The 15,227-nt window shown below is 36.1% G+C and overlaps 3 long non-coding RNA genes across 11 annotated transcripts; 2 read left to right on the top strand and 1 right to left on the bottom strand.

Annotated features, from left to right (window-relative positions):
• Nucleotides 1-224: 224 nt before the first annotated feature.
• Nucleotides 225-6,597, top strand: LOC133734293 (uncharacterized). Of its 9 annotated transcripts, XR_009858209.1 has the most exons (10): nucleotides 225-372; nucleotides 504-627; nucleotides 767-802; nucleotides 1,567-1,635; nucleotides 2,648-2,831; nucleotides 2,979-3,061; nucleotides 3,152-3,238; nucleotides 4,300-4,460; nucleotides 5,423-5,489; nucleotides 6,356-6,597. It is a non-coding gene; the product is annotated as an uncharacterized LOC133734293 (long non-coding RNA). The 9 variants fall into 9 exon arrangements; XR_009858212.1 differs by lacking the exon at nucleotides 767-802; XR_009858210.1 differs by lacking the exon at nucleotides 225-372 and having other exon boundaries at nucleotides 379-627; nucleotides 716-802.
• A 300-nt stretch (nucleotides 6,598-6,897) lies between these two features.
• Nucleotides 6,898-9,761, bottom strand: LOC133734295 (uncharacterized). Its single transcript, XR_009858215.1, has 3 exons — nucleotides 9,522-9,761; nucleotides 8,692-9,326; nucleotides 6,898-8,190 (listed from the first exon to the last, which is right to left on the bottom strand). It is a non-coding gene; the product is annotated as an uncharacterized LOC133734295 (long non-coding RNA).
• Nucleotides 9,762-11,660: 1,899 nt separating this feature from the next.
• Nucleotides 11,661-14,489, top strand: LOC133734586 (uncharacterized). Its single transcript, XR_009858420.1, has 6 exons — nucleotides 11,661-12,033; nucleotides 12,180-12,229; nucleotides 13,156-13,264; nucleotides 13,617-13,691; nucleotides 14,031-14,089; nucleotides 14,210-14,489. It is a non-coding gene; the product is annotated as an uncharacterized LOC133734586 (long non-coding RNA).
• The last annotated feature ends 738 nt before the right edge of the window (nucleotides 14,490-15,227 follow it).

A 15,227-nucleotide genomic window follows, 5' to 3' on the forward strand; every position in this document is an offset into this window, starting at 1 on the left:
ATACGATAAAGACGTTGAGTCAGAGAACAAACCGATAAATCCCCCAAAAAGGGCAATAATAATAACGTTACATTATCAAAAATGAATAATACAACTTGCTGTCTTGCTAGACTTAACCATTCATGAAAGGAAATATATCTTCTAATGAGGGATCTATTTTTTTTGCCATTTTAAGTTATCTTAGCCTTTTGTTATGTGTGTTTCTAGAAGTTATCTAAGCTAGTAAAGCCTTCTTGATCATATCGATCTCTACATAGTTCCGGATCATTCTATCCCTTTGGATTTCTCCTTTGGAAGATTCAAACTTCTATGTTATGCATCGAGCTAGAACTACATATATCCAAGGAGTTGAGCCAACTTTCAATGATCCAAGTAAGTCCATTTCTTGGTTTAATCCGTTTCCCAATTCCTGTATACTCAAAGTTCTTTTTATTTTTAATTTTTCTTTTGTGGTTGAAGAATCCAAAAACTGTTTTCAATAACCAATATTTTAAGGATTTCAGGATTTAAAAAGTTCTGCATAAATTCAAGTCTAGCTTTTGGCTTGGCAAACACAGAATGAAGAAATGAACATGCATCGATCAACAATCTAAGAAAATAGAATTGTGCTGAAAAGGAGAGGAACAGGTTTGATTTCCACTGAAAACGTTTTGTTACTATTCTTTTGTCAATTTTTATGGGCTGTAATATTTATTCAATTATTTGTTCTTCTTAGTTTTCAAGTGATATTACTTTTTACGTTTTACACCTTCTGTTTGCTCTATAGTTTGGAATCTGGATCATTCATTACAACAACTTCAAGGTATAGTTTTTGTTCTTCAGAATTTGAACTTCGTTAAACCAGCTATGGAATTTGAAGTTTGTATGCATTGTTTTCAGTTTTTGTTTTTCAGAATTTGAATATTGAGGCAACTACACAATTTTGTTAACACTTAAAACATGCGTATATATATGTATATAACATTATATGTAAGTATTTATATGATCGTCGACGTGATCAACCCAGTCTCGCTGATGTGTCTTGATGATATTTGCTAACTCTTTACTTTCTAAACAAAGTTTATCTATTTCACTTTCATATCTTGAAGTAGAAATAGAGTGCCTCACTTCTAATACAGATTATCATGTTGGAAAGGAGGTTTTGAGAGGATAAAATTTCACATATGACTCATTGCATATGTTGTCATTCCTTTGCTTTATTTCCATGCATGGACAGCTTGCAGTATATCCATGTTTGTATACAGAGTAACAGAGACGTTTAAGCATACTGCTTCTTATGTTTTAGAATATTACTTCTTTTTTAGAGCGGTAGTTGAAAGACATAATTAACATGTATAATGTTGGGTACCTTGATTGGCATATTAAAGTCCCTTGTCTTTGTCATAATTTCCAGTGTAGAGACGAAAAAGGGATGTTTTTGGTATATTGGGTCTGTCAGTAGCTTTGAAAGCTGAGTTTTTTATTTTTTATTTTTTAACTCAATTCGCTGACGATCATTCAAGGCTTCAAAATTCTAAATCTGATTCTCAAACTCTTGATCTTTTGTTGCTTTTGGTTTACTTGCAGTGCCTCTGTACTCAATTGGACCGATTAGGAGTGGACTGCCTTCTCTGTAATAAAAAGTTTCTGGTCAAGGTAAATCTTTTGATGCCCTTGATTAGGTTTTTGTGGTTGGAGATGGTCAATTTCCCTAAGAGTTATTTGATTTAGGTCTGAAGTTGTTAGTTGTTACCTTCATGTGTGTGTAGTTGCAGATGCCTTTGATTAGGTTTCAGGGTGGGAGATAGTAATTTTACATAAAGGTTATTGTACATGGACTCAATTGTATTCTCCTTTGTGCGTAGTATGAAGGAATTCCTGGGAATAGAATAGGTTGAACACGGCTTATGAGTATCATTAAAATGAGATGTATTGTTTGACAGTAAATGGTTAATTGCTTTTGGGGCGATAGCTTTTTATGTGAGTGGACAGAAATGCCTGCTGTTTCTGGACATTTTTCTTCCAACTTTGGTGACCACATTGAAATCATCTGCATGTAAACCATTTGCACAAAACAGAGAGAATACTAAAGCCACAGTCTCAAAACCCAAAGCTCAGGAAAACTATTAGTGCAGATTCAGACTAACATAATAACACACATCAAGTAGCTAGAAGTAATAGTTCACCTCTGTTTCCCAAGTGATATTCGTATATAAAACTACACCATAGCAGTCTATCTAATCAAGTTATTTCTGCATATTAAGGATAACTCAGACCATACTTATCTTATTGTGGCTGACAACTATTCAGATAGTCTTAAAGATATTAACGGATATATCTGATATAACTGCTTAATTTGCCGGATAATGTGAGTAAAGTGTAGCTTCTTACCAATTCTTTACATGTTCTTCTGAATATTGTTATTGAAACTTGACCTAAGTTTGAATCAAAATTTGTTTATCAAGATCCAGAAAATATTAGCTATATAAAAGATGAATACGTGCAATCTATTACGTGTAAAGATATGGATGTTAGTAATGGACACCGAAATTGAAAACAAGAACTTTTGTATGTACTAATCTGTAGGTGATCAGAATTTCGATTTTGTAAAGTAAATACTTGATTTCACTCTGTGGTGTTGTTTGCTTGATGCCTAAATAATTGGCAGTGAACATTTGTGGGGGTGAACTTCTTTAGCATATTTCAAGAAGTTTATCTTCAGACGAAGGATCAACGTGTATCCTTTTTGTTTAAATTTTTACCATTCAAGGTATCATATCCAGTGCCATTCAGACTTCTTGTAGTTGAGGCAAAGGGTTGGTTGGATAGCACATATCTCAAGAAGAAATAAGGTAATGTTGACTTGATTATCTAGCACACTCCATATTCTAACTGTTTACTGCTTTATTTTATCTGATCATATAGTGATATATAGTTACTTAAAACTAAAATTCAGTTGCTCCTAGCTAAGAGAATCGACAAATAACTTTGTAGTGCAGGGAACAACATTTGTTCTGCAAAGAGAGCTGAACTTAGGCAAAGACTATTGTCAATCATGTCTACGGATACGAGAGTTAAAGAGGTAATATTTGTGAATCCAAATGTGTACTTTGTATGTCAAAACAACTTTTCTTTGCTGATATGGTTTCTGGCTACCATATTAATACTGCAGGTAATCGAGGAGTTTATCTTCTTAAATCAAAATATAGGTGAATCGGAATTTCAAGAAGGGGAATGGCAAATGGTTTGGAGTTCACAGGTAATCAGAGTCATGTTTAATTAAAGATTTACATAAATGTGATTACAAAAAGCTTATTTGCTTTGTACTGCATTATCTAAAATTCTAAATGAAATAAAATAAAAAATGATGAAATATGTAAAATTAGGTTGGTTTACAACTGCTTATAATTGATCCCGGCCCGAAGAGTTGTGAGGAAAAGTGCATACAGGCATGATGTCCTATCTGAGTTTAAGTTTTTAATAAGATTCGAGTAGAGTTAAGAATGAATACTTGAATCTCATTAAATGATCTGATTACATAAAATAGAGAGTTACATAATTTAGCTACCAGTCACCTGGTTCTATGCTCCATGAGAATTCGTGTGCGCTATAACTGGTTCAGCAACTCCCCTGTGCTGAGCTTAGTGGATAACTCTGCCACTATAACCTCTTTTGCAGCACAACTAATAAGATCAGAACCAAAAAACAACAGAAAAACAGTATCAGACCTGTCTGATGGATTACTAGCTCAATCAGCATCTGCATTGCCATTCATCTACACTAAATTTCTGCTACTTTTATTCGATCAGATTATTTAGCACAACAAGTTTAGCAATGCTTATTCCTGCCTTAAAGAAAGTTTAGCTTCAATTATTTTTTTTTTGTTTTTTTTTTTTTGTTTGATCAGTTTTGCTAAGGTGGAAGCTGTCGTTTTTGTCAATGCTTTTATTAGTTCATTTACGATTGGTCAATAATTCATTTATGGCATAGGAAAAGATCTTACTTTCTTTGGATATTTGTCTATAGAAAACTACATAGTAACTCCCAAAACATTCTGATTTCTGAAAAGAAGAAGCCTTGCCTCAGGAGAACCAAGTAATTGTATTAGATTTGTATAACTAAGCCTCACCTTGGTTAGATTAGGCTGATATGTTCTCATCAGTTGAATGGGATATTAGGTAGTAGTTGCTTTATCGTTGACTTCTCCGTTCATTTAGCTAAGCAGATAAGATGCAATTGGTAGTAGATATCAGCATAACTATATATGTGTTTCTACCTCTATGGGTCATTTTTTCTAAATTTTTGTTTTTGTCTTTAAAGTAGTTCCCAGACAAAAGTATTGTGAATCCATACACAAAACTGTCAAAAGAAAGACAAGGACAATGATGGTTCGAAATGTGGCTATTGGCAGTGAGCATCCCCTAAGGATTCAAACAATCACAACAAATGACACAAAGGATGTATCTGCCACAGTTGAAGAGGTAACTGAAGCTACTTAGTTTTGAGCGAACTCTGTACCTCTATTATATGTGGCATAAAGCCCTTGCTTTCTGTTAGTTGTGTTTCTGTTGCACCAGTTTTACTATTTGTTGTGGAAATTACAATTCAACTGTTGTTCACGTTCTTTAATCTGTGGTTATTCTGGTTCTCTGAAATCACTTCTTTCTCTATAATAGAATTTTGAAATTTCTTTCATGTGCTCACTTTCAATAATTTGACACAAATTTATGTTTTCTATTCTGTATTTTTAAATCTCTCTACCTTTGTTTTCTTTTTGGCCTGGAAAAAAATGACAAAAATAATGTCCACTTTTGGTAATCTGGAAATATCATGTATATTATCAGTCAATTAAGTATCATACATATAATCAGTCAAATGTATTAGCAGTGGCTTCCCTTTTGGTCTCTATTCCACTTTTGGTAATCTGGTAATCTGGAAATATCATGTATACCCTAAATTGTTGTTTGACTTTTGTGTGCTCTCCTGATCATGGTGACCATTTGATACCAAATTTAGTCAAGTATTAGGTCTTTTCTTTGTAGAAGCAATTACAATTGACTATAGTTTCTTTCATACAGTGGAGGCTTAGAATTACAGCAAAATATTTTGGGAAATTCTGTTTCTTTTTTATGATTATTTTGACTTGGTAATGACTTCTCGAGTTATTTGGATGAAAACAAAGTGCGAAGTGCTGTGATTTCAAATAAAAGGATAATGAGTATATATCAATGTTCCTTAAATTTTCTTCATTTTACAGAATTCTTTTCTTCCATGTTTGCATTTCATATGAATATTGTGATACAGAATAACTTATACTCCATTTGCTGTTGTTTCTTTTTTCTGTAGGAGAGGCTGAAAGTTGTCATTTGAGTAGTCTGTTGTTTTCCATCTTTTGGTTTTCTATTGTTATAGTTTTATTTTGATATGTTTGATTACGTTTCAGGTGTCAAGCTTAGTGATGCTTCAGAGAAGTTAGGGAGAAGTTTGTTACTGGAGCTTTTGTTGTTAAGGTAATGTACTTTCTCAAATTGAGCTCATTTGTTTGCAATGCTTTATTTAAGTGGCAGCAGTTCAGTTTTTTTGGGGAAGTTAACAAATTTACCTTTTGTTATTGCTTTCAACTTTATGTTTGTTATTCTGGAGCTCTGCTCTTGAATTCATGATTATCAAATGAAATTTGTGTCACTAAAAATTTCTGTTCAAGTGATTTTAAAGTAATTTGTATCTATGCAGTTATCTGTAGGTAGTCAGGCATTTAAGCATTGGTGACAACTGTTTGATGTTTTATTGGATGTGTTGAATTGTCATGTAATTGCAGCAGTTACTCAACATTGCCTTATGATCATCCAAGATTGCAAAACCTTGAACCTTTCACCCTAAACTCTAAACCCTGAATTGAAGTTCTGTCAATACTGTGCATGTGTTGCACAATGCACAGTACTGAGGAATTTTAATTTAGGAAAGAATTTCCGACTTGGGGTTTAGAGTCAGTATATATGAATTAATGAAAATATATTTAGGGTACAATCACTATTACGTTGGTTCTTTTTCATACTGCAGGTTATTTATGAAAATCTGGAAATTTTTCACTACATAAAACACACCAAAGTAGAGCACCTGATTTCATTTGACATTAGATACATGATAGTGAATGTACGTGCATTGATGAAAAATCTCAGCAATATGCATATGTGTGACTAGAAGAAGTAGTTTAATTACCTTCATTGTGGAGTTACTGTCATAACACCTTTTGAGCTGATAAAACCTTAAACTACATGCATGCTTATATGTGAACCTCACATTTCAATTCAGCTATTTACATATGCTTTTGAACTTTCTTTGGACTTTCATACTAATAATAATTTCTGACATCCAGCAACAGCCCCTCAAATAAGCTGCCAAACGAGCTGTTTCCCGCCGCCAAGCATGCAAGTTGGTGTGAAGTAGCTGGTTTGGCCAAACCCTTTTCACAGAAACACATATAGTCTTATGGAATCCATTTTGGAAATGCAAAGGCCAAGTCTAACCATTTTTAGCTAAATACACATCTGGTCAAGATACCAGATTTTGGAATGTATAAAAGAACTCTTTAGCTATATAATCCATCAATGTTTATAACCACTCCCCTATAATGCATGAATAATATACCCGCACCATCACGCGGGCATCATTGCTAGTGTATTTATATCATCACATAATGGTGCATCTCCCTGATGGTGGATCATAGATGTGCAATTCCATCTCATGGTGATGGCAACCTCTTCTTCCCCTAATTGGACTATAACTATTAGCGTTTTGCTCATCTTGGCTAATTTTCTTTTCCTCTTTATCAACTTTCTTTTTGGTTATTTCTTCCATGCTCACTAAGTCTGCATAGCCGAGCTTTTTCCTCAGCAATCCTGTCAATCCCGCTGCATCAACATCATCTCCGATTATCTCAATTTGGTCTCTCCTCCTCTCATCCTTTTCCCAAGTAGCAAACACCCCGGCTATACGCTTTCTCTCAACCTTCGACAGTGTATATGTTTAGTCCCCTATGGCTTGGTAAGCCCCGGTGACGTTCCACCTCTTATTCCTAATTTGCCATCTTCCATCGGCAAGGAAGACTTTGTTGCACCACCTCTTACTCTGCGATGTAGGCAAGTCGGTGACTATTGGCTTGTAGTCCAGGGCTGTCAATGTCACAGTACCCTTGCCTAGAAACTTCTTTGAGTAGGACGAGCGGTAAACGACCCTAAACTCATTGATTGAAGGCCACCCCATGTCGCACAAGTCCCACATTGTGATCATGCTCAGCATCTGTTGCCATGCATCAGGCGTCATTTGCCCTGGAGATATGTTGAGCATCCTCAGCAAATACTGCACACACTCTGGCAAGAGAAGGCAGAGGCCCTAGAGAAGCTGATTCTCGTGCAGAACCACCCACCTCGCAGGGGAATTGGCAGCAAGCTCACCCGGGTACAGGGGCCTTAGTTCCACTTCATCAGGAATGCCCCACTTCAGCCTTAGCGCGTAGTTAATTCCCTCACGGTCATGCTCCTCAGTGGTTCATCACAAACCGTGCCATCCACCAAGGTATATCTGGGCCTAGGTAAACCTTGTGGTATAGCTACTGTCACCTCGAGATTGTCATCGGACCCATTGTCTGAGCAGGACTTGAACGATGATGAATCTGTCCTGCTCACCTCACTCTCTTCTCGGGCACTAGTACGTTCCTAGTACCGATCTGTAACGCCCCGATTTGCACCTCACCAAATTGAAGTCGTTACAGTGTCGCGAACTCTTAGAACCCAAACTAAGATATTCTTAACTTAGATCCTAAAAGCCGCAAGGCAAAAGAAATAAAATTTGGATACTTTGGTAATTTAATTACCAAATTTTGGGTAGCGGAAGCTTTTACTTTAAATGAGGTGAAAACCCTTTTTGAAATGTTAAAGTTCTATTGAAACAAGCACCAGTCATTCAAAAGCGGAAAGAGCAATACACGAATATTGGTCCGGTTCATAGTCGAAAGTCCAAGATTTCAAAAGAGATACAATTTACGCACAATTCAGAACTCGTCAAATGAGTTATGCAAAACTAAGGAGAATTGAGAACCTGTCATATGGAACAAACTCCGACAATGACACGATTTAAGGAATCAAGTGACTAGGCCACGCTCAGCGTTCGTCCGGCGGTCCCGTCTCCGCAAACAGTATCCGCATCCACAAACTATTGTAGGGGTGAGCTTTCGTCCTTGCTGCACATTAAGACTATACCCAGCTAGGTTTGAAAATTAACTTAAACATAGGTGTCGGCGAGTAGTGAAAATTGTTTACAAGAAAACTTTTCTTTATGAAATCTGACACTAGTGCACCAGGGTCCGAAAAACCTAATGGTCGGACCCATAGACCAACTACATGACCTTACCTCAAATAAAGTAATAACCAGGTAAGTGTAGCGAGAGCATCTGCTACCTAACTACACACACGGAACCGGGTCATCATTGCAATCGAAAGCACCGTCCGACCGGTGTAGCTAACCCTCCCAAGGTTAAAGGGATCGAACACAAAGAAGTCAGTGCCACCCTTCGCTCTCAAGCCATCACAACATACTCATTTGCTAGCATAGTTTGGTGCACTAACATATCTTTCAATTTGAAATAAAAACTACTCATACATACACATCAGAATATAGAAAACCGCTAGCTGAGGCAAGTCCAGAGTCCCCTACCTATAATATTGCAGCTTTGACTCCATTTGCTTTCCTAAGCCAACAGCACCACATCTCATTTTTGGGTAACTGGAGTCCTATTCTGACAGCGATAGTACTCAAAGTGTTAATATAAGTTCCATTCTATAACACTCGGCAAATATTACCAAGTTAATTCAATTATTTTTCTCTCAAGAATGGATTCCTTTCCTTATTGGGTGTAATCCTTTTCTATTACTCTGGGCACCCGAAACTAATCCTTTCGCAACAATATTGAATGAACATCTTGGTCAATAATTCAAGTGAATACTCTTTTGCAACTCACTTTTCTTTCCTCATGTTGTTATTTAACACAACATATATAATACTTACTCACCTTGTCTGGTTATCAGAGGGAGATTTTCCTCATGTGCACGACCTTGGCTTTTCTAACCTCAAGCTTTCTTGAAAATGAAACATAGGCCAACGTCATAATTTACTTCCATACATATTCAAAACCCAAATAATCAAGGACAAAACCATTTACCTACAGTTTTCAAATTTGAGAAGTTGGGCGTATCTCATCCATTCTGATTAACGCCAACAAGAGCTATTCTGTTCTCTATTTACATAAACAGAGATAGCTTAACTCCGAGATTCTCACCCTCTTGATCATTCTGCATTTAAGTTACACTCAAGGATTAATTCTAGCTCAGACACTTCATTTAAGATTGGGGATTGACTGGGTGAGAACCAAACCCATTGCCATGCACAGTAAAACCTACGGTGTTCAACCCACCCAAAATCTCAACCGAAACCAGAATGCAATTATATAGTCACGTAGAGCTCAACGAGTTGACCAAATTTCATACCTCGCATGTCATCATCGGCGACCATAGTCGCCGTAAAACTCAAGAAAACCGCAGAAACTTCTCGCCTTCAAATTGGCTTCGTTGGAGCTCGTCGGTGGAAACCCAAGCCATGGGCTTGGTCGCGACGTCGAGATGGTCCAAACGCCAGTGGTCCGTCGATCAAAGGTGGCCGGAAGGAAGATCTCCAGTCGGGTCTTCTTCACGTCTTCCGGGTCGAGAATCTGGTTCGGAGACTCGAGGTCTCTCCCGATCCTTTTAGATCGTCTGATCTAATCCAAGGGCCTATTTATAGTCTCTCCTACCAATTTTGAACGGCCACGATTAAACCGTGTTGATTTTCAATGGGCCAGATTGCGCCACATAACTTTCCTTATTCTATAAATATTTTTCAAATTTCCAAAACTTCCATAATTTGTAATAAATAGTTCCGACATCCGATAGATTCCACGAAAATTACCACGAACTCGTCGTGACGCATGTGTTACACTCGAGTCAACAGATTGAAGATTCACTTCCGTAAAGTTTTTCGAAAAATTCCCCGAGTGTTGTCGTCACTTATCAGAAAATAAAATTAATCTCGTCTTATTTCCGTAAATTTTTTCTTAGGGCTCACACGATCGATGTCTGTCTCAGCTTGCTTCGCTACTACCTGGTGGGAGGACCCAACATCTCCGGTCTTTTTTTCAGTTCCTAATTCTATACTAACCTACATCCACTAAGATACCCTTTGAAATTCACTGGTATCTGGAATCAGAAACAAAGGAGGGTCAGCCTAAATTCTTAGATCTAGGGCTTGATCAAAGTTTGAGTTCACACCCCCACTTCAACCCAAAACCCAGTAAACCCAAAAACACAAACTAAGCAACCCAGAAAACCAAACACCTACACTCGATCAATTACACACTACCCTCGAAACCTATGGCATCGTTTTGTTTTTCTTCCAAATCTCTACTATTCCAAATCCATTATTTTGACAAAACAACACAACAAACGTCGGTGAGCTGTGATCTGTTGGTATTATACTTCCAACATTGTAAAGGTCATGGGTTTGATTCTCACTAACATATGTAAAGAGGAAGATGATCCTCTCCTAAGCTTCTTATCTGCCTGACTTGATGCATATACTCTCGCAAGAGTACGAATTGTGTCAAGATAGGAAAGTATTAAGCCCAAAATTATCGTACCACGGGGAATAGTGGTTAACTTACAATCCTTAGGTAGTTGGAACTAAAGTCACTAAGCAAATAAAGGAAATAAAACAAATAAAAAGGCTAATATAAGGCACCAAGCCTTAGCAATGCTCTGCTTTGGTTTTCACCAGATAATGGTGTGTTACCAGATATGATTGAAATCCACCACTAACATTGTTTCTGCAGTACGATTTAGGTTTTTTTACCGTTGCTGAGAGAGAGACGGTGTGTTCCCTCGAATACGAAATTGAAGGTTTCTAGCTTAGGAATTAGAGGGGGTCAAGCCTCTAACTCCGTCCTAGACATGTTCAAAATACACACCCTAGAGTTGACTAGGCTCTTAGACATGCATTTCAACCCAACAATAATTTATATAAGCATCCATCATATGAAATTGCATCATTACATTAAATTAAACATCTTTTGCACAAGATTTGTGTTAGGGTACACAACTCTAACCCCCAACAAGGAAATTACTCACAACCCATAATCATAGATATCAAAATTACAAAATTCAAATACAAAAGAGAAGAGAAGTGTAGGAGAAAACAAGAATAATCACAAATAGCTAAAAAGCTAGCATGACTAGTCTTGAATTATAACTCCCACAATTACCTAAGTCTCTACAAGCTTTTGATGAATCCTTGAAGCTTTAAGCGAGTAATCCTTCAATTCTCTAAAATAAAACTAAGAAAAATATGAAAAATGGAGGAAGATGAGAGGAGAGTGAGACTTTTGGTGGTGCGACCGTGCGACGCTGTTCGGAAGAATGGAGAATAGGGTTGAGTCTGCTCTCTTTATATATGCTGCTGCAATTTGTCTTCTCGGTGTATGGCTGGGAGAGAGAAAAACAAATGAGCTGCTATGTGGCAGTGGCTTATGGGGTAGGCCAAAGAAAACACTTGGTTGCTTAATCAATCAAATTATACTATATACTAAAGGGCGTCGCACTGTGCTACTATTCATTCAAGGCTCTACTGTTCATTCGCGGCTGAATTGAATGACGCTTTTGCCCTTGGTACTTGCGTGAATTACAGTCGTTCTAGAATCCTCTCTTTTCTGGGTTTTGCTCTCACTTTTTTTTCTTAACTACGGCTCTGCGATTCAGTCGTTCTAAAATCCTCTCTTTTTTGGGTTTTTTTTTTCCTCGACACAGAGAGAAAAGGAGAGTTTGTTTCCGCCGTGCCTAGAATAGCCCAGTCGTTATTGCTGATGAAAAACATCCCTGGAGATTGGGGTTTTGTTTGCTGCATCTCTTATGGCAATCTGGATTTTTCAGAAAAAGAAGAAGGGGTTTTATTTTCAGCAAAAGCAACTTCCAGGTAAATTTGGATCCTTTAGAGCTTTTACCTTCTTGGGCTTTTCTGAAAAATCTGATGACTCTGAAAAGAGCTTTTATTTATTTTTTTTTTTTCGCTTGGTCTCAACTTTTAATGTTGATTAACTCTTTCTATTCATTGCTTTATAGGTTGGAGCTATTGTTGGACTTGATCAATATGTCAACTACTTCAAAATTCAGTAAGTTCTGGTGATTCCTCAAATATCAGTTTTTTTTTTTTTTTTTGTTGGACTGATACTATCGTTTTCCCATTGTTTCCCTTTTTCACTAGAAATTTCATTTATCGCTGAATGCCACTGCATCTGATTCTAAGATTTGTTAGTGACATTGGTATATTTACGTGCCAATGATCTCAGTGAGGACAGAGCCTAGAGTTTTATTCAGTACTAAAGGTCAAATTGCCAATGCATCTTAGTTGACAGAATTCTTAGTTTACAATGCTTTGCGTACCAATGACCTTACTGAGGACAAAACATAGAGAAAAGGCAATACCAGGATATATTGAGCCATCCCCGAAACAATTTTTTTTTTTTTTTTTTTTTTTTTTTTTTTTGAGACTAGGGTACCCTCGCAAGCCTTCCTTTGTTATAACTTGAGGTTCACATGGGTTTTAGACTTTTAGTTCCTTTGCTTAACCAAAATTACACCGAATGCAGTGCTGCAATTTGAATATGTGCCAAAAGCTTATATCTTGCTGCAATCTCATCATGAATTGATAAGATCCTACTGGTTTTCTAATATTTATATGAAGTTAATATACAAAACATTAAGATAGAAAATCTATTATATTTTGTTTCAATTTGGTTTGATAGAGTAGTAAAGCCTCCCTCAAGATCAGAATGGTGTGGATACAGTGATTGTGATGGTTCTGTTTGTTTCTTATACCAGCATAATTCAATGCATAGAGAGCTCTCTCATTATCTTTGTTCTTTTAATGCTTAGTTTATGAATTGATTTTCTTAGTGTAAATTCGCCTTAGCAATGATTTTGAGAGATAAAATTGTGGCTTATAGTTTGGTGCTTCTAATATGAATGTATAGATTCTAAACTATAGAGGGCCTGTTTTTGGTTTTTCACTTAAACTTCAATATCTGTATGTTTGCAGGCTGAGGATACAACAGAGGATTAAAAGCGCAGAGCTCAGGATGTTAACCAAGGAGCAAGAAAATGAACTTCTGAACTTTACACCATTCATTCCATTGATGTCTCCCTTGGTGAGTTTCCTCTCTGAACTATTCTGTTTCTATTTTGATGATGCCCGCAGTCTGTTATGGACTTCAAATACTACTCTTTTATTAGTATTTAACTCAATGCTTAAAACTTTAAGATTATATACAATGATATGTAATTAGAGAACGACCATTTTTCTATAATGCTTCATTTGGCATCTGATAATCTTTTGTACCAATGGTTCTTATATTGCTTTTTGAAGTTCGGTACTGATTATGAAAAGAACAATTTCAAAAGTATAAGAAAAAAAGTGAAGCAATATAACAAATATTAAGCTAATGATGTCAATAATAATGTCTTTTCCAGTTTCATTGACCGACTTGCTTTCCTGTCAAGTTGTAGTGAAGTTGATCCCATAGTAGCATCCTTCTCTGCAGGAGCATCAGAGATGTAAATATTGTCTTGGAACTGGTATAACCTTTATGTTCTCAACCCTTTTGAACTCCGGCCAGTTTATGAAACAATGTAACAACAGATACTCACTTTCAGTTTTAACTAGAAAAATAAATAAATAGAAATCAACTGTTTCTCCAATGTAAATCTGATTTGACAACACCATAGGAATATTAATCATGTCCATATTCTCATTACTACTGCATAAATAGATCTCCTCTGGAAAAGCAGCAACATAGAATTAATACTACATATGTATGTTTTCTAATAAAACAATTGTCCAATAGGATTAGGTTAGAGTCAAATCAAACCTAGATATTATTTATTCTTTTATTAAGTGAACTTTGGTGTTTGCAGCTTATGGCTCATTTTCTGATGCAATGACTATAATTTAACAAAGATCTCCTGTTGTTAAGGTACATTAGAGCGTTTTACTGTACATTTAAACTGTTTTGCTTTCCTGTAGTAGTGCTCTACTTTTGAATGTTTTGAGGAGATCACATTAATTCTATCATTAAAATGATAATTTTAAGCAGGGGATGATGATTGAATTTGCTAAGAACTCAGTTGATTATGCTACTGCCAGCGCCCAGCGGAAAGAAGCATGTTATATTGTTTTCAAGCTTAAACTTTCGGGGGTGGCAGAGAATTAATGTACCTCCTTTGTGCTCTATAGCTTTACATGATTTCTTCTGTTGGTAAATATGCAAGCATTTTTTTTAATATAAGTCAATACTTAGTTGCAAAGACAATATCAGTAGGAGTTACATTCTTTTGTAATGTGTAAAATGACAAATTTTTCAGTTATTGATTTTAGCTTACGATTGTGATCATTACTACAAATTTGAGAAAAGAAAAGGAAAAAAAAACCCGCAGCATCGCGCGGGAGTACTATCTAGTGGTTAATTAAGCCTTAAGCATGTGACTTTCTTCCATCTTTTATGTTTCCTACAAAACCCACGTGCCAAAGGGTTAATTAAACAAGAAAAATGTTTAATTAACAATTCTTTTTCATTATACATATTTTTTCCTCTTCATTTTCTTTTTCTCCAATCTTGAGCAGTTGAGCACCTCCACACACGAAATCACATATACATAAATTGTAGAGTTCCGCTTTCTTGCTAGTAGTGACTAGTGACAATGATTGACTAGTGTTGACAAAAGGATAAAATAGCCGAAGACTCCATTTTGCGTCATTTTTCTTTTGATTTCTGTGACTCCGCTTATTTTTACAAAATAATAAAAAATGGACTAATTACAAATTAATTGACATGATGATTGGCTTATTTGTAATTATTTAAATATAATTACACGCATATAAATGCGTATAATCACACCTCCACACTTGAACTTTGCTTGTCCCCAAGCAAACTAAATGTAAAATAATATCCGAAAATTTATTAACTCAAACACATGTGCTCAACCTAGAGAAAGTGTGGTATTAGTCTTCCCAACCATAACTCTCGAAGAACTAATTATGTATATGACCATGAAATAGACATAAACACAATATAAGATTTTTGAAGTTGTAATGCAATTAAGATGCACATGTAA

Source organism: Rosa rugosa, chromosome 2, assembly GCF_958449725.1.
Source record: "Rosa rugosa chromosome 2, drRosRugo1.1, whole genome shotgun sequence".
Taxonomy (NCBI): Eukaryota; Viridiplantae; Streptophyta; class Magnoliopsida; order Rosales; family Rosaceae; genus Rosa; species Rosa rugosa.